Raw genomic sequence first — 19,918 nt, 5'->3', positions numbered from 1 at the left:
TGATGAGGGACATAGGGGCCCAGGATGGGGAAACATAGGGTCCCAGGATAATGGAACATAGTGAACCAGGATGGAGGACATAGGGGCCCCAGGATGGAGGACATATGGGGCCAGGACAGGGAACATAGGGGCCCATGATGAGGGGACATTATTAAATAAAGGGGCCAGATTAGGGGACATTATTAAAAAAAGGGCCCAGGATGGGGGACATTATTACAGAAATGGGATGGGGGAATATAGAGGCTCAGAACGGAAGTCAAAATTAAATAAAGGGGCCAGAATGGGGGACATTATTAATAAAAGAGGCCCAGGATGGAGGACATTTTTAAATAAAGGGCCCAGGATGGGGTACATTATTCAATAAAGGGGCCAGTATGGGTGGCATTATTAACATTACTACAGGAAGGGGTCCATGATGGAAAACATTATTACAGGATAGGAGAGATTATTAAATAAAGGGGCCCAGGACGGGGGATATTATTACAAGATGAAGGCCAGGATGGGGGACATTATTACAGGAAAGGAGCCAGAATGGGGGACATAATTTCTGTATGGGAGCCAGAATGATGAACATACAGTACAGACCAAAAGTTTGGACACACCTTCTCATTTAAAGATTTTTCTGTATTTTCATGACTATGAAAATTGTACATTCACACTGAAGGCATCAAAACTATGAATTAACACATGTGGAATTATATACTTAACAAAAAAGTGTGAAACAACTGAAAATATGTCTTATATTCTAGGTTCTTCAAAGTAGCCACCTTTTGCTTTGATGACTGCTTTGCACACTCTTGGCATTCTCTTGATGAGCTTCAAGAGGTAGTCACCGGAAATGGTTTTCACTTCACAGGTGTGCCCTGTCAGGTTTAATAAGTGGGATTTCTTGCCTTATAAATGGGGTTGGGACCATCAGTTGTGTTGTGCAGAAGTCTGGTGGATACACAGCTGATAGTCCTACTGAATAGACTGCTAGAATTTGTATTATAGCAAGAAAAAAGCAGCTAAGTAAAGAAAAACGAGTGGCCATCATTACTTTAAGAAATGAAGGTCAATCAATCCGAAAAATTGGGAAAACTTTGAAAGTGTCCCCAAGTGCAGTTGCAAAAACCATCAAGCGCTACAAAGAAACTGGCTCACATGAGCACCGCCCCAGAAAAGGAAGACCAAGAGTCACCTCTGCTTCTGAGGATAAGTTTATCCGAGTCACCAGCCTCAGAAATCCAGGTTAACAGCAGCTCAGATTAGAGACCAGGTCAATGCCACACAGAGTTCTAGCAGCAGACACATCTCTTCAACAACTGTTAAGAGGAGACTTTGTGCAGCAGGCCTTCATGGTAAAATAGCTGCTAGAAAACCACTGCTAAGGACAGGCAACAAGCAGAAGAGACTTGTTTGGGCTAAAGAACACAAGGAATGGACATTAGACCAGTGGAAATCTGTGCTTTGGTCTGATGAGTACAAATTTGAGATCTTTGGTTCCAACCACCGTGTCTTTGTGCGACGCAGAAAAGGTGAACTGATGGACTCTACATGCCTGGTTTGCACCGTGAAGCATGGAGGAGGAGGTGTGATGGTGTGGGGGTGCTTTGCTGGTGACACTGTTGGGGATTTATTCAAAATTGAAGGCATACTGAACCAGCATGGCTACCACAGCATTTTGCAGCGGCATGCTATTCCATCCAGTTTGCGTTTAGTTGGACCATCATTTATTTTTCAACATGACAATGACCCCAAACACACCTCCAGGCTGTGCAAGGGCTATTTGACCAAGAAGGAGAGTGATGGGGTGCTGCGCCAGATGACCTGGCCTCCACAGTCACCAGACCTGAACCCAATCGAGATGGTTTGGGGTGAGCTGGACCGCAGAGTGAAGGCAAAAGGGCCAACAAGTGCTAAGCATCTCTGGGAACTCCTTCAAGATTGTTGGAAGACCATTTCCGGTGACTACCTTTTGAAGCTCATCAAGAGAATGCCAAGAGTGTGCAAAGCAGTCATCAAAGCAAAAGGTGGCTACTTTGAAGAACCTAGAATATAAGACATATTTTCAGTTGTTTCACACTTTTTTGTTAAGTATATAATTCCACATGTGTTAATTCATAGTTTTGATGCCTTCAGTGTGAATGTACAATTTTCATAGTCATGAAAATACAGAAAAATCTTTAAATGAGAAGGTGTGTCCAAACTTTTGGTGTGTACTGTACATTATTTATTTATGGTGGCAAGTGGGGACATAATTACTGTAGGGGCCAAATAGGGGACATTATTACTGCTGTAATATAATTTACTTTTGAGGACAGTGTTTCCCATGGGGGGGGGGACAAAAGGGAGAACATGTTACTGTGCAGGGCGGCACTATGTTGCTTTTTTTTCTTTATCTGGCGTAGTGTACCAGTTGAGGAAAAGGTGGGGAATGTGCTCTGGAAGCCATCAGCTATAGGTGTCTGTGTTTTATTTTCTGCAGAGATGAGTACTGGCTGGAAGAAGTGATGGCGGCCTGCGCCTGATGAAGAAGAAAAATGAAGATGAATGACTGCGACTTGAGACGTCACTGGAAAGTCTCTTTATTACCTGTACACACACTATACACTTTATACAGAGCTCCTGTTTGTAATGTTACTGTTGATCACTGTTTTACCAATATACTATATACAGAGCTCCTGTGTATAATGTCACCAGTGGTAATATCACTGTTATTTGTATTGAAGTTTACTTTCATGATCAGTATAATTGCACTATTATTCGGTCCCTGTGTGGTAGCTTTATGGTCATGGTGTGGCGGTATGTGTTCCTTGTATGTGGTATTTTTCGGTCACTATGTGGTGGTAATATGTGGTCCGGTCATGGTGTGGTGGTGCTTGTCCCTTGTATGTTGTATTATTCGGTCACTAAGTGTGAATAATATGTGGTATGTTCATGGTGTGGCGGTATTTGTCCCCTGTATGTGGTATTATTCAGTCCGTATGTGGTGGTAATATGTGGTTAGATCATGGTGTGACGGTATGTGTATTATTGGTCTCGGTATAGTGGACTGTGCTGTGTATGGTGATAACTTGCTCTCTCTGATATTAATAAGTAAAAGATTCCTTATTTGCATTAGAAATTAAATACTTGGAAGTTAAACCCCTCCCTGTCCTGTGACTACTACACAGTCACAAAAATGCACTTACAGAGATTCTCTGGTGAAAACAAGTAATCACTTATCCAATGGATAAGTGATAACTTCTTGATTGGTGGGGGTCCAACTGCTGATACCAGCTCCAATAGACAGAATGTGGAATTTTAATCCCTATTAGACTGGAGTGGCATGTGCGACTTGATCACTGATCCCTTCATTCCCTAAGTGGCCACCGAGCGATGCACTTGGCTTTTTCTGGAAGCCCCTAAGAGGATGAATGGAGCGGCAGTCAGATATCTGACCTGCCACTCCGTTTTAAAATGGGGATAAAAGTGCCCTGTCAGGAATAAAAGTTCCCTATTCTTCCGATCGGTGAGATTCCCAATGGTTGGATTCCACAATTATCACCTACAGTCATGGCCGAAAGTGTTGGCACCCTTGAAATTGTTCCAGAAAATGAAGTATTTCTCCCAGAAAATTATTTCAATTACACGTTTTGTTACACGTTTATTTGGAACAACACAAAACAAACAGAGAAAAAGGGCAAATTGGACATAATTTCACACAAAACCCTAAAAATAGGCAGGACAAAATTGTTGGTACCTTTCCAAAATTTTGGGTAAACAACTTTGTTTCAAGCATGTGTTGCTCGTTCAAACTCACCTGTGGCAAGTAACAGGTGTGGGCGATATGAAAATCACACCTAAAGCCAGATAAATGGAAAGAAGTTGACTCAATCTTTGCATTGTGTGTCTGTGTGTGCCACACTAAGCATGGAGAACAGAAAGAGGAAAAGAGAACTGTCTGAGGACTTGAGAACCAAAATTGTTGAAAAATATCAACAATCTCAAGGTTACTAGTCCATCTCCATAGATCTTGATGTTCCTTTGTCCACACTGCGCAACATAATAAAGAAGTTTGCAACCCATCGCACTATAGCTAATTTCCCTGAACGTGGACAGCAGGAAACATTGATGAAAGGTTGCAATGCAGGATAGTCCGGATAGTGCATAAGCTGCCCCAATCAAGTTCCAAAGAAATTTAAGCTGTCCTGCAGGCTCAGGGTTCATCAGTGTCAGCGCAAACTATCCGTCGACATTTGAAAATGAAACGCAATGTCAGGGTTTCACAGTGACGATAGTGACGGGGAGATCACACAATATCTCACCGCTGCCGTCACTCTGTCGGGATTTCGTCAGGGATTCGCGAGCACACGATCCCGACTGCTCACTACGTAGGTATCGGCAAGCGTCCAGTGAGCGTATGGTGTCACACCTCTGGATTCCAACGCATGGAATATATGTATACGTCTCTGTACGGTCACTGTCAGCTTCACAATAGCCCAATTATTATTATTTGCTGCCACCACCAACCCACTTTGAAGTATAACACAGGCCTGGTTGGACGCCTGCGTTCTGGTAGCGTATATGGCTTCGGGGTAGGGAACGATTACAGGATAAAAGAAACATAACAATTAAATGTTATATTTAATCCAAAAGGGAGGCAGTGTTTAGGAAAATTATACAAGATTTTACAAAAGGGGACAATACAATGCATATGCAGTTACACAAATAAAACAGGACTAATAAAGAGAGTACTATACATTCGCAGTGACGACTCAATATAGCTGGAGGGGAGTTCTCCTATAACCATTCAGCGAACAGGATCCATTGCATATAATAAATATATACTCCCGCAATGAATACTACTCCATCCTCCGTGGATTCTTTTATGCCTAAGGGGAGACCTGCCCACACACCCCCTGGGATGACATCACGTGGGTGGGCTCTAGCCTGCACATTTTTATTAAGATATCTGGTTTTTGGGATAACTTATCGCTGGTTGATCCCAGAAGCCCAAAAGTAATACCACATGGCGTAGTTGCGATCTGCTATTTTGTTACTTTTGCACCACAGCCCCCCGGAGGGACAGGAAAATAGCCATATTGTTTCTCAGCTGACCCTGTCACTAAAAATATGGGTCCCATTGTTATCAGAATTATGGAACTTGAGATATTCCATATTTTGTATCGGTGCCGGACGTCCTGGAAATCTCTATTAAATTCCCTTTGACATCCTGGGAATAAAGTTTCTCAGCTAGATGTTTATTTATCGCAAGCCTGTGTCTAATTATCTCCTGCCTCTGCCAGGGGGAAAGACCCTCGAATTTTAATTGGGTTGTACCACCTCTTTTGTATGAGTATTTGTTTAAGCTACTTCTACTGCTGGTGAGAATTTGCAGAGAGATCGCTCTTTAGATTGTCAGCTCTTCTCTGGTGACAAATGGTAGTTAGGAGGGGTGAGAGGGACTTCAGGGGGAGAAAGAATTGTTAATATTTTTCTTAATATCTCCATGATACTGTCACGGGTGTGTCGCCACGAAGATCGTCACGATTACACAGCCTGACTTCTCGCAGCTGACTTCTTGGTGCTTTGTGTTTTTCGGCAGTGAGGGAGTTAATTCTCTCTCTCTCTGTGCTAGACGAGGTCCAGCCTCGCCCAGCTGCAATCAATGCTGCTGTAGTGAGACTCCTTCAAATGCCTGCCGGTCTGTTAGGGAAGTGTCGGTGAAAGCATTTCATGCAGACTAACAGAGCGGATCGTGGTATTTGGAGTTTCAGAGATAAGTGTATTCGGAGAGTTTTTTCCCTTCCTCGCTTTATCATTTATCTCCTTTCCCGTTGGTGTTCCCTCTGTTGTAGTTGTGTAGTTTTTGTATGCAAGGTGGTTTTGGTTTTTCCCTTGTACTGTCTCGTTCGTCTAAGTACTGTGTGTGGGCATATTATTACTTGTCCCCTTTTGTTGTGATCGGGGTCCTTCTCAGGACTAGATTACTTAGGTGCAGGGATCCTCAGGAGGTAGGGGTTACGCTGGCGGCCTGGACCTCTGTACCTTTAACAGTACCTCCAGGTTGAGGGATTAGTCAGGGCCCCAGCTTAGGGTCAGCTTAGGCCCCCTACCTCCAGTATACAGAGACAGCGTGACATTTTCACCGACCACTTAGTTTTTCTCCAGCTACCATGGATCCAGTAGCCGGTCTAGCTCGGCAGTTGCAGAGTTTGTCCATGGAGCTGGCGGACGTTAGGTCCAAGGTTTTGTATCCGCAGGAGCAAGCCGGACCAGAACCTAAAGTAGCTCTCCCTGACAGGTTCACTGGGGGGCTGGACAAGTTTTTTGTTTTCCGGGAGGCATGCAAGTTGTACTTTCGGCTGCGGCCTCGGTCATCGGAGAGTGAAGAACAAAGGGTGGGAATTGTCATCTCACTCCTACAAGGGGACCCACAATCTTGGGCGTTCTCTCTTCCCCCGGGCTCCCCGGCTCTCCAGTCAGTGGATAGGTTTTTCGCTGCTCTGGGACTCGTATATGATGACCCAGATCGGATCTCCCTTGCTGAGTCTAAGTTACGTAGGATCCAGCAGGGAGATCGTCCGGCGGAGGAATTCTGTTCGGAGTTCCGTAGGTGGGCCACGGACACCCAGTGGAATGACCCGGCTCTTAGGAGCCAGTTTTGTCAAGGTTTATCTGAAAAATTACAGGATGTGTTGGCACAGTATGACTCTCCCGCGTCACTGGAAGCCGCTATGGCCCTTGCTATTCACGTTGACAGACGGCTTCGGGAGAGGTGCGGGATAACTCTACCCCCTGTGATGACTCCACCTCCTACAAGGTCCCCTCATATGGTGGTTCCCCTGGTCAGTCCAGAGGAGCCTATGCAATTAGGAGGGACATCATTTCGGGGGAGGGGACCGGTGGTGCGCCATGAGACAGGAAGGTGTTTCTTCTGCGGGAGAAAGGGACATTTTATTGGGGGGTGTCCATCCCGTCCCTTGCAGAGTGAAGAGTCGTCGGAAAACTGTTGATCCCAGGTTGTGTGGTGGACGGCAATCTGGGAGTAGGTATTTCGTCCCTAGGTTCGTCTCAGTTTCTTGTACCGGCGGAGGTGGTGGTGGGTACGAGAACTGAGAGGATATCTGTTCTTCTGGATAGTGGGGCCGGGGCTAATCTGGTTGATGCTCGGTTTGCCCGGGTTCAAGGTATGAGATTGAGTGAGTTGGCTAAACCCATCCCCATATTCTCGATCGATGCCAGGCCTCTCGGTCAGGGAAGTTTTTTGCAAGCTGTGCATGACGTAAAACTTCAAGTGGGGGCGATACATAAAGAACTGTTGTCTTGCTACGTGTTGGAGGGTCTTCCCACTCCTATAGTGTTGGGCCTTCCTTGGTTAACTAAGCATAACCCGGTTATTAATTGGCAAACCAGAGAGATAAGCCAATGGAGTAAATTCTGTAATAAAAACTGCATGAACACGGTCATCGGTGCGGTTACTCCTTGGGTCTTACCTCCATTTCTGGCGGACTTTGAGGATGTATTCTCGGAGAAAGGGTGTCAGGAACTACCTCCTCATCGCGAGTATGACTGTTCTGTAAAACTGCTCCCTGAGGCCAAGTTACCTAAAGCTAGGTTGTATAACCTTTCTGGTCCTGAGAGGCAGGCCATGAAGGATTATATTTCAGAAAGTCTGGCTAAAGGGCATATTAGACCTTCATCTTCACTGGTGGCTGCAGGGTTCTTCTTTGTTAAGAAGAAAGATGGAGGCCTACGCCCTTGCCTGGATTTCCGTGAACTTAATCGGATTACGGTCCGAGATCCGTATCCGCTCCCACTTATTCCCGATCTCTTTAATCAGATCGTGGGCGCCAAATGGTTCTCTAAGTTGGATCTCAGGGAGGCGTACAATCTGATTAGGATGAAGGAGGGGGATGAGTGGAAGACGGCGTTTAACACTCCGGAGGGGCATTATGAGAACCTTGTCATGCCATTCGGTCTGACTAATGCCCCGGCGGTGTTCCAACACTTTGTTAATGACATTTTTCGCCGCCTGGTGGGACAGTTTGTTGTCATATATCTGGATGATATCTTAATTTACTCGCCGGATCTGGTGTCTCATCAGGAGCACGTTAGGCAGGTGTTACAGATCTTGTGGGATAATAAACTGTATGCCAAATGGGAAAAGTGTGTGTTCGCCGTACAGGAACTCCAGTTTTTAGGCTTCCTGGTTTCAGCGTCCGGTTTTCGTATGGACCCTGGGAAAGTGCGGGCAGTTCTTGAGTGGGATCGGCCAGAGAATCTTAAGGCACTACAACGTTTCCTGGGGTTTGCTAATTATTACCGGAAGTTCATTCGTAATTTCTCGTCCATGGTTAAGCCTCTCACAGACATGACTAAAAAGGGGACGGATTTTTCTAGGTGGTCTGACAAGGCTTGTCAAGCATTCTCCTCTTTGAAAAAATGTTTTGCCTCGGCACCCATACTCATTCAATCGGATGCGTCACAGCCATTCATTGTAGAGGTAGACGCTTCCGAGGTAGGGGTGGGAGCAGTATTGTCACAAGGTTCGTCCCCTGGTAAGTGGCATCCGTGCGCCTTTTTCTCTAAAAAATTGTCGTCCGCTGAGAGGAATTACGATGTCGGCAATAGGGAACTCTTGGCCATTAAGTTAGCTTTTGAGGAGTGGCGCCATTTTTTGGAGGGGGCAGTCCATCCGGTCACCGTCATCACCGATCACAAGAACCTGCTATATCTGGAGTCCGCGAAACGTCTGAATCCCAGACAAGCTAGGTGGTCATTGTTTTTTACCAGGTTTAATTTTGTCGTTACATATCGTCCTGGGTCAAAAAATGTAAAGGCGGATGCCTTATCTCGTAGTTTCCCTGGGGCCAGGAATACGGACGACCCGATTCCTATCCTTCAGGAGGGGGTGGTGGTTTCGGCAGTATGCTCTGAGCTGGAGGAGGAGGTATTGGAGGCTCAGGGGGACGCCCCTGTTGGACCTCCGGGGAGACTGTTTGTTCCAGATCAGTTGCGACAAAAGGTGATCGAGGCACACCATAACTCAGTTTTTGCAGGACACCCGGGGAGTAGAGCAACTGTGGATCTCCTCTCGCGTCGGTTTTGGTGGCCTAACTTACATAAGGAGGTGGTAACTTTTGTCGCGTCCTGTGGGGTTTGTGCGCGCTCTAAGACCTCACATACCCGTCCGTCTGGGGCCCTCTTACCTTTGAAGATCCTGGAGCGTCCTTGGACTCATCTGTCTATGGACTTTATTACGGACCTCCCTCCGTCTTCGGGTAAAACGGTCATACTCGTTGTAGTGGACAGGTTCAGCAAGATGGCACATTTTATCGCTCTTCCGGCTCTCCCTAATGCTAAAACTCTTGCGCAGGTGTTCATTGGGGAGATTGTGAGGCTTCACGGGGTACCCTCCGAGGTGGTGTCTGATCGGGGGTCTCAGTTTGTGTCCAAGTTCTGGAAGGCGTTTTGTGCACGGCGGGGTATGCATTTGTCGTTCTCATCGGCTTTTCATCCTCAGACCAATGGTCAGACGGAACGTATGAACCAGAGCTTGGAGACATATCTCCGGTGTTTTGTGTCAGAGAACCAGGAGGACTGGGCTTCTTTCTTACCTCTGGCAGAGTTTGCTCTTAATAATAGGCGGAGCGAGTCCACTGGTAAGTCCCCGTTTTTTGGGGCATATGGTTTTCACCCCCAGTTTTGTACTTTCAGTAGGGGGGGCTCTTCGGGGGTTCCTGAGGAGGAACGATTTTCCTCATCACTCGCTTCAGTATGGAGAGGGGTGCTGAAGAATCTGAATACTATGGGGAACCTATACAAACGTATGGCTGATAGGAGGAGAGTGTCTGGTCCGGACCTAAGTGTGAACGATCGGGTATGGTTGTCTACCAGGAATATAAAACTTAAGGTTCCCTCCTGGAAACTGGGTCCCAGGTTCATCGGGCCGTACAGAATCAGTTCTATTATTAATCCGGTGGCATTCCGTCTTGACCTCCCCCCTACGTTTAAAATTCACAACGTGTTCCACAGATCGTTGCTTAAGAGGTATGTGGCGCCGGTGGTACCGTCACCTTTACCTCCCCCTCCAGTGGTGGTCAAGGGTAACTTGGAGTTCCAGGTATCGAGGGTCATCGATTCACGCTTTAATCGCCGGTCCCTTCAGTACCTGGTTCATTGGAAAGGGTATGGTCCTGAGGAGAGGATGTGGGTTCCTGCGTCGGATATTAACGCAGACCGATTAGTTCGGGCCTTCCACACGACTCACCCGGATAAACCTGGCCCTGAGGGTCCGGAGGCCCCTCGTAGAAGGGGGGGTACTGTCACGGGTGTGTCGCCACGAAGATCGTCACGATTACACAGCCTGACTTCTCGCAGCTGACTTTTTGGTGCTTTGTGTTTTTCGGCAGTGAGGGAGTTAATTCTCTCTCTCTCTGTGCTAGACGAGGTCCAGCCTCGCCCAGCTGCAATCAATGCTGCTGTAGTGAGACTCCTTCAAATGCCTGCCGGTCTGTTAGGGAAGTGTCGGTGAAAGCATTTCATGCAGACTAACAGAGCGGATCGTGGTATTTGGAGTTTCAGAGATAAGTGTATTCGGAGAGTTTTTTCCCTTCCTCGCTTTATCATTTATCTCCTTTCCCGTTGGTGTTCCCTCTGTTGTAGTTGTGTAGTTTTTGTATGCAAGGTGGTTTTGGTTTTTCCCTTGTACTGTCTCGTTCGTCTAAGTACTGTGTGTGGGCATATTATTACTTGTCCCCTTTTGTTGTGATCGGGGTCCTTCTCAGGACTAGATTACTTAGGTGCAGGGATCCTCAGGAGGTAGGGGTTACGCTGGCGGCCTGGACCTCTGTACCTTTAACAGTACCTCCAGGTTGAGGGATTAGTCAGGGCCCCAGCTTAGGGTCAGCTTAGGCCCCCTACCTCCAGTATACAGAGACAGCGTGACAGATACGCGATGGCAGGAGACCCAGGGGGACCCCACTGCTGACACAGAAACATGATAAAGCTAGACTGCAGTTTGCCAAAGTGTACATGAGTAATCCAAAATACTTCTGGGAAAGCATCTCGTGGACAGATGAGACCAAGATAGAGCTTTTTGGTAAATCACATCATTCTACTGTTTACCGATTAAATGGAATGAAGCCTACAAAGAAAAGAACACAGTGCATAGAGCCAAACATCCCAGTCTGACTATGTGCACAGGGTTTGCAAGCTGATACCATGGAAGCTTATAGATATACTTGCCCACTGCATGCACAAAATGACATTTTATTTTTTTTATCTCATTAATACGGAATGATAAAAAAACAAATATTTGCAGACTTGTACATACACATTACCAGGTAAGTGGATGCCAGATATGCATAGCAGTGGCTCACTTGATGCATTAATGGGTTAGTAAAAGGAAAAAAACATTTCCTTTATCCATAGAATAGAGGACAATGTGCTGATCACTGCTGGTCCAACCCCAGAGAACGCTGGTGTGGAAGTGCACATGCTCAGCCTCCGCTACATTAATTTTCTATGGGACTGCTGAAAATAGAGCACAGCGCTCAACTTTCTCCGGTCGTCCCATAGAAAATGAATGGAGCAAACCCCAATAATGAGCACGTCCTCTCCATTCAAGACCAGGCTGCAAAGCCCCGTTCTCAGGTAGAACATTCATTAGATGTTACTTCTGTGTAGATCTAATCAGATGTTTGTTCATTGCTGGAATAACATTGATTTCTGAGAGCTAATCCTAAACAGTTGCCTGTCTAATCCTTCCTCTGGTCCTCTCAGGTCGTCCTCTGCAGCGCCCGGCGATGCTGCGAGCAGTAACAGACGCCTCCAGCAGACACAAGCTCAGGTCAATGAGGTGAGCATCCCCGGTATCTGCTAAAAAATACGTTGCCCCCTCTCCTGCTATATAGATCTGTCACATGGGTACAAGCAGCAGGACACCAGCTTTTTTTTTTTTTTTGTAGCCTGGTGATGTCCAATGTTGTCATCTTATCCAATTTACTGTAAAGCGTATGGCAGGGAGTCTGGCACAGAGGGGTTAATTTCCCTGACGTCCGCTTTAGATCAGTATTATTTCAGTCGGTTGATTGCGCTATGAAGAGGGTAGTGGCTTCGTGACACTGGAAGTATCTCCGCGGCAGTGTTCACAGACCTAGTTCTGAACAAACACATTATTTATCCTGCATCATTCAAAGCAAAGGCTTGTCAGATAATTCATGCAGAGAACTGGTTTCCGGCAAACATCTATTTTTGTCTGTCTTTTGTTAAAAAAAAAAAAATGTTTTTCTTTACTATCTGTCAATGGATTGCGACGTGTCCACTCGAGCCCCTTCTCTGGAAAGAAACTTGCATCCCGTCGCTCCAAATTACCCTTCTTCCTTTCTTGAAACCAATTACTTGACACTTCCTCAAGCTGCGATTCAGCTGATCACATTGATGTGGAAGGTCGGAGATTTTTGAATTATGGATTTTCCCATTCACAATTTTCAAGATGGGTTTTGCAGGAAATTTTTTCCTTTTTTTTATGCCTTTGTAGTAACAGAGGCAAGAGAATAAAACTCTAGACAGTAGAAGGTTGCCAAGATCTGTTTAGTGTGTAATTTCTTTTCTGCTGTGAAGCGTTGGCTCTAGTGCATGACATCAATTTTCTGGCTCCAAATGGGATAAATGAAAAATTGCAATTTTAAATATTTTTGTAAGATTAGATTAATAGTATATGCTCTGTTATTGAATGTACTGCATGATGATATACTATATCTTATATGTTAAGAAGACCTAGTATAAGTATTTGTGTGCTGTTAAGGTAGGCACACTTGACAAAGAGGGACATTGCCTCTGCAGCATTGCATGTTGCCGATTGTGCAACTTTGAGCACTATCCATGATATGGTATATCATGCTTTGTCTGTATTATGCTAAATGTCTGGATATCAGGCATCTGAAATTGCATTAAACATAGAATACATAGAAAGTCAAACATAATGCATAAATCTCGTGTCGCATACAGACTGTGTGTGTGTGCATATACACACACATACAGTACAGACCAAAAGTTTGGACACACCTTCTCATTTGAAGATTTTTCTGTATTTTCATGACTATGAAAATTGTACATTCACACTGAAGGCATCAAAACTATGAATTAACACATGTGGAATTATATACTTAACAAAAAAGTGTGAAACAACTGAAAATATGTCTTATATTCTAGGTTCTTCAAAGTAGCCACCTTTTGCTTTGATGACTGCTTTGCACACTCTTGGCATTCTCTTGATGAGCTTCAACAGGTAGTCACTGGAAATGGTTTTCACTTCACAGGTGTGCCCTGTCAGGTTTAATAAGTGGGATTTCTTGCCTTATAAATGCCTTCACACCACTACCACTATCATCTTTTCCTGCTTCATCAGCTGCCCTGAGGCTATACCCCTCCCGTTGGGGGTTATACCATCCACGCTGCACATCCGTACCCCCGGCCTCAGCGGACTGCCCTGCAGCGGCGGCTTCATAGCCGCATTCAACGGGTGGCGTAGTCGGACACTAATACCATCATATCAATAACGCCACTTAGTTTGACACCCTGGGCACGGACCGGGTCACCGCCACAAGGACTACTACCCCTATCGGATCCGGCTCCGGGTATTCCCCGCGTGCGCAACGCTACACAACATGGCCCAGGGGGCGCGTCAATGCAATCTCAGATCAAATAGAAAAAATATTAATAAAATAAATTTAGCATTATTATTTTTCCATTATATATTTTATAATCTCGTGGACAAAAGTTTTGAGACTGACACACATTTTGGTTTTAACAAAGTTGGCTGCTTCATTGTTGGCTGGATATCAGCTTCTAGACCAAATCCTGACTAATGGCAACCCATTCTTGTCTGATCAGTGTTTGGAGTTTATCATATTTTCTGAGTTTATATTTGTCCACCCTCCTTTTGAGGATTGACTACAGGTTCTCAATGGGATTGAGATCTGGGAAATTTTCCTGCCATGAACTCAAAATGTCAATGTTTTGTTCACTTAGTTATCACTTTTGCCTTGTGGCATGGTTTCCATTAGGCTGGCAAAAGGCATTGTTCATCACCACATTGCTCCTGGGAAAAGTTGCAAGCACGCCAGATATACAACTGATGTGGAAAATTGCAGAAGTCTTGAAAAATAAGTGACAACTTTACATAAATTTGCTGTATTTGTCAATAAAAGTGTAAAAGCTTATGAAATGCTGATATTTGTACTTCAGTAGCCAGAGAAACATCCAACTATAAGATTTGAGAACAGTGAAGCAGCAAACTTGGAAAACAAAAAGTTGTGTCAGCCTTAAAATATTGGCCATGACTGTGTGATATAGATAGATCTAGAGAGATGGATAAATATGACCTGTTGATTATTTATCAAACAAGTTTGTGTTTGGGACATTGTGAAGTGCTGGGATAATACATTTTGTGGTGGATCAATTTTCTGACCATAAAACACCAATCTAATAAATGCAATATGAGTTTGTACAGTTATAGATCACTTATAGGGGTTTTCCAGGTACACAATATTAATGGAGTGGGTGAGGGTGAACAAACTTTCCCGTATCTATGCCACTGGGCAGGGGCGTAACGACCGTCCTCAGACGCACATCCAGTTAAAGTATATTGTGGCGCACAGACCCATCTGGTATGTGCACGACAATACACGCTGTCGACCAATCAGAGATCAGGAGCTGACGTCGGCGTGCACATGACGGGGTGCATGGCAGTGATGTCATATCCTCCCATCGCACGCAAGAGGACGCTGTGCAGCCCGGAAGCGAAGGGAAGTATTTATTTATTTTAAATCAGTGGGCATACTAGAACATGGATGACTATGGGTGTGCATTATAGTACATGACTGGCTATGGGATGCATTATAGTTTATGGATGACTATGGGGTGCATTATTCTTTATGGATAACTTAGAGTATGCACTATACTTTATGGTTGACTTTGGGGGTGCATTATACTTTATGGATGACTATGAGGGTGCATTATACTTTATGGGTGACTATGAGGGTGCATTATACTTTATGGATGACTAAGGGGTAAATTATACTTTATGGATGACTTTGAGGGTGCATTATACTTTATGGATGACTATGGGGGTGCATTATACTTTATGGATGACTTTGGGAGTGCATTATACTTTATGGATGACTTTGGGGGTGCATTATACTTTATGAATGATTTTGGGGGTGTATTATACTTTATGGATGACTATGGGGTGCACTATACTTTATGGATGACTTTGGATGACTAAGGGGTACATTATACTTTATGGATGATTTTGAGGGTGCATTATACTTTATGGATGACTATGGGTGCATTATAGTTTATGGATGACTTTGGGGGTGCATTATACTTTATGGATGACTTTGAGGGTGCATTATACTTTATGGATGACTTTGGGGGTGCATTATACTTTATGGATGACTTTCGGGGAGCATTATATTTTATGGATGACTATGGGGGTGCATTATACTTTATGGATGACTTTGGGGGTGCATTATACTTTATGGATGACTATGGGGTGCATTATACTTTATGGATGACTTTGACGGTGCATTATACTTTATGGATGACTATGGGGTGCATTATACTTTATGAATGACAATGAGGTGCATTTTACTTTATGGATGACAATGGGGTGGATTATACTTTATGGATGACTACGGGGTGAATTATACTTTATGGATGACTATGGGGGTGCATTATACTTTATAGATGACTATGGGCTGTGCATTATACTTTATGGATGACTATGGGCTGTGCATTATACTTTATGGATGACTATGAGGTGCATTATACATTATGGATGACTATGGGCTGTGCATTATACTTTATGAATGACTTTGGAGGTGTATTAAACTTTATGGATGACTATGTGGTGCATTATACTTTATAGATGACTATGGGGTGCATTATTACAAAAAAGTGTGAAACAACTGAAAATATGTCTTATATCCTAGGTTCTTCAAAGTAGCCACCTTTTGCTTTGATGACTGCTTTGCACACTCTTGGCATTCTCTTGATGAGCTTCAAGAAGTAGTCACCGGAAATGGTTTTTACTTCACTGCTGTGCCCTGTCATAGACTGTTAGAATTTGTATTATGGCAAGAAAAAAGCAAGATGGCATGTATTATGGCAAGAAATGAAGGTCAGTCAGTCCGAAAAATTGGGCAAACTTTGAAAGTGTCTCCAAGTGCAGTTGCAAAAACCATCAAGCGCTACAAAGAAACTGGCTCATATGAGGACCGCCCCAGGAAAGGAAGACCAAGAGTCACCTCTGCTTCTGAGAATAAGTTTATCCGAGTCACCAGCCTCAGAAATCGCAGGTTAACAGCAGCTCAGATTAGAGACCAGGTCAATGCCACACAGAGTTCTAGCAGCAGACACATCTCTACAACAACTGTTAAGAGGAGACTTTGTGCAGCAGGCCTTCATGGTAAAATAGCTGCTAGGAAACCACTGCTAAGGACAGGCAACAAGCAAAAGAGACTTGTTTGGGCTAAAGAACACAAGGAATGGACATTAGACCAGTGGAAATCTGTGCTTTGGTCTGATGAGTCCAAATTTGAGATCTTTGGTTCCAACCACCGTGTCTTTGTGCGACGCAGAAAAGGTGAACGGATGGACTCTACATGTCTGGTTCCCACTGTGAAGCATGGAGGAGGAGGTGTGATGGTGTGGGGGTGCTTTGCTGGTGACACTGTTGGGGATTTATTCAAAATTGAAGGCATACTGAACCAGCATGGCTACCACAGCATCTTGCAGCAGCATGCTATTCCATCCGGTTTGCGTTTAGTTGGACCATCATTTATTTTTCAACAGGACAATGACCCCAAACACACCTCCAGGCTGTGTAAGGGCTATTTGACCAAGAAGTAGAGTGATGGGGTGCTACACCAGATGACCTGGCCTCCACAGATGGTTTGGGGTGAGCTGGACCGCAGATTGAAGGCAAAAGGGCCAACAAGTGCTAAGCATCTCTGGGAACTCCTTTAAGATTGTTGGAGACCATTTCCGGAGACTACCTGTTGAAGCTCATCAAGAGAATGCCAAGAGTGTGCAAAGCAGTCATCAAAGCAAAAGGTGGCTACTTTGAAGAACCTAGAATATAAGACATATTTTCAGTTGTTTCACGCTTTTTTGTAATAATGCACCCCATAGTCATCTATAAAGTATAATGCACCACATAGTCATCCATAAAGTTTAATACACCTCCAAAGTCATTCATAAAGTATAATGCACAGCCCATAGTCATCCATAATGTATAATGCACCATAATTCATAGTTATGATGCCTTCAGTGTGAATGTACAATTTTCAAAGTCATGAAATTACAGAAAAATCTTTAAATGAGAAGGTGTGTCCAAACTTTTGGTCTGTATTATATACACTGTGTTCCAAATTATTATGCAAATAATATTTTCTCAGATTTTCCCAAATTACCTATATGAATTGCAGTCAGTGTAATTTTCCAGTCAAATAACTATTAGAGTACAATTGAAAGGTTTTTGTACAAACTGCCTATGATAGCAGTATATTTTTAAAAAAATAAAAAACTCAAACTGCACTCAAAATGCATGTTCCAAATTATTATGCACAGCAGAGTTTTCAACCTTTTCATTTTAATAAAGAACAAAAAAATGGTCATTTTTGAAATTCTAAGCATTAGCAGGTTATTACAAACTGAAATCAAACAGTTTTCAACTCAAAACTTTATTCTAGGTGATGTTACATTTGCACATAGGACCCCTTGTTGGAAAGGAGCTTCTGAACTCTCTCGTCCATTGAATTTGTCAGGTTTTTGATGGTTTCTGCTTCAATTGTTTTGCATGAGGACAGAATACCCTCCCAGAGCTGTTGCTTAGATGTGAACTGCCTCCCGCCATCATAGACACTCCTTTTGATGATGCTCCAGAGGTTCTCAATGGGGTTGAGGTCAGGGGAGCATGGGTGCCACACCATAAGTGTGTCCCCTTTTATGCCCACAGCAGCCAGAGATGCAGATGTGTTATGTGCAGCATGAGACGGGGCATTGTACTCTAATAGTTATTTGACTGGAAAATTACAATGACTGCAATTCATATAGGTAATTTGGGAAAATCTGAGAAAATATTATTTGCATAATAATTTGGAACACAGTGTGTGTATATATATACATACATACATACATACATACATACATACATACATACATACATGTCAGGTATTCCACACAGACGACACCAGAGAGATCACGCAATATCTCACCGTTGCCTTCACTCTGTCAGGATTTCGTCAGGGATCCGCGAGCATACGGTCCCCACTACTCTCTACGTAGGTATCGGCAAGCGACCAGTGAGCGTAGGTTACGTTTTGTGTACCCTTGATTAGTGTTACATGCAATTGAGATCTAGACCAACATTGGGAAGTTTATGAATCGATTAAAGGTGGCAAGATAATATTTAAAGAAATCCTCCTAATATTATATTGAAGGTTAGGAGGAACAGTAAATTTAATGCACATTGGAGCCAGACTATCAAGTTTAGGTCTTTCCCTTGTATTCTTGCATTTATTTTGTCACCTCCAAAGTTTCACTCTCGACGAGGGAGGACATTTAATGGGTTCACTTAGTAACTTAGATTTGTGTATTTATGAGTGAGTACTTTAGGTTATTTGGTTATTGGGATAGTGAGTCCGTAAATTTGTGACTCAAGTCCTTGGGTTGATACATATTTTTATTTCTTGTTATGGCAATGACATTTTAACGAATACACATTAAAAGTTACTTCCCAAACAGTTATCTCTCACGTTTGTGATGTATGATGACTAGTCTAACGCTTGTCACTGATTTCTTCCAGTGTGGAGCGTGTCCTGATGTCCTTACACCGGCAGATGTCAGATGAAGCTGGCTTACGTGACGCTGCAGTTCACCATATCCAATCTGCTGTAACCAAGAGTTTATATTCTGATATCCAAGTCTTTTATTAGCTTACTTCATTTGGTTTTTTTAACCTCCTTGTTCAGAGTTAAGTGCCTTTACTGTGACATCGTACACTCCTTCATTTAGATGCTATTGGGGACATTCTGCACATTTGCACGATCTTAACACAATTTGTGTCAGGTTGATCACTTGTCATCATCCTCTTGATTGTACATACTGGTTTTCTTTAATGCTATTGAGTCCATGTGTTCTATTTTTCTTAGATTCCTCTTCAGCCAATAATCAACTGGGAGTCAAGTAATTAACCTGTTAATATGAAATCTAAAAAAGTTATTATTAAAGCTTGGAACAAATTATGCAGTTTTGTTGGAGCTGTTTGGAGCCAGGAAAAAAGAAATATGAAAGTAGGGTTTGTACTTTTGTCTTTTATTCCAAAATAAACCTGCATGTGTGATTCCAGTTATGAAAAGACCCGGTGGCTCCTGACAGGTCTGTTTTGATTCATACTTATATTTCTCATGAAATAAATACGGCACAAATTTTCTTTGAACTCTGCATTGTGGTGTTTTGTCAAAAGGGGGAGTCGCTACTGTAGACACTAATTACACATTGTGTGCAGGGGCACGGGATATTGACAAAGGGAATGGTAATTACAAGTATTCATATATTTCCAGGAAGAATAATAGTGGAACAGCACAATGCAGGGGTGTAACAAATATGCTTACGAATTGTCATTTTATGGGGATTTCAAGTATTTACTGAAATGCCCTTGTCAGGAGAACTGACCTCTCCTGCTTGTTTTCGCTTTATATCCAACTCCCCCTTTTCTTCGATTGACAGCTCTGGCTTCATAGAGCCAGAGAAGGGTGGAGATAGATGGAAACCAATCAGGTGGGAATTAAAAAGGAAGATGTTCCAGTGTCAGGATAGGGTTAAAATCTTGTAAGTTTATTTATGAAAAATATATAAAAACATCACCATAGGTCATCAACCA

At 43.6% G+C, this 19,918-nt stretch overlaps 1 long non-coding RNA gene across 1 annotated transcript in view; it reads left to right on the top strand.

Moving 5' to 3' along the window:
• The window catches only part of LOC141173191 (uncharacterized), a 44,872-nt gene extending 25,560 nt beyond the window's left edge, over positions 1–19,312 (top strand). Inside the window, exons 2-3 of the long non-coding RNA XR_012252605.1 lie at positions 11,752–11,827; positions 18,842–19,312. This is a non-coding gene — a long non-coding RNA (uncharacterized lncRNA). The remainder of the gene's footprint in view (positions 1–11,751; positions 11,828–18,841) is intronic.
• Positions 19,313–19,918: the final 606 nt, after the last annotated feature.

Source organism: Phyllobates terribilis, unplaced genomic scaffold, assembly GCF_046119375.1.
Source record: "Phyllobates terribilis strain yellow unplaced genomic scaffold, ASM4611937v1 Scaffold_12__6_contigs__length_324123572, whole genome shotgun sequence".
NCBI classification, from domain to species: domain Eukaryota; kingdom Metazoa; phylum Chordata; class Amphibia; order Anura; family Dendrobatidae; genus Phyllobates; species Phyllobates terribilis.
Note: the sequence above shows the minus strand (reverse complement) of the source record. Positions and strands in the feature narration are given on the sequence as shown.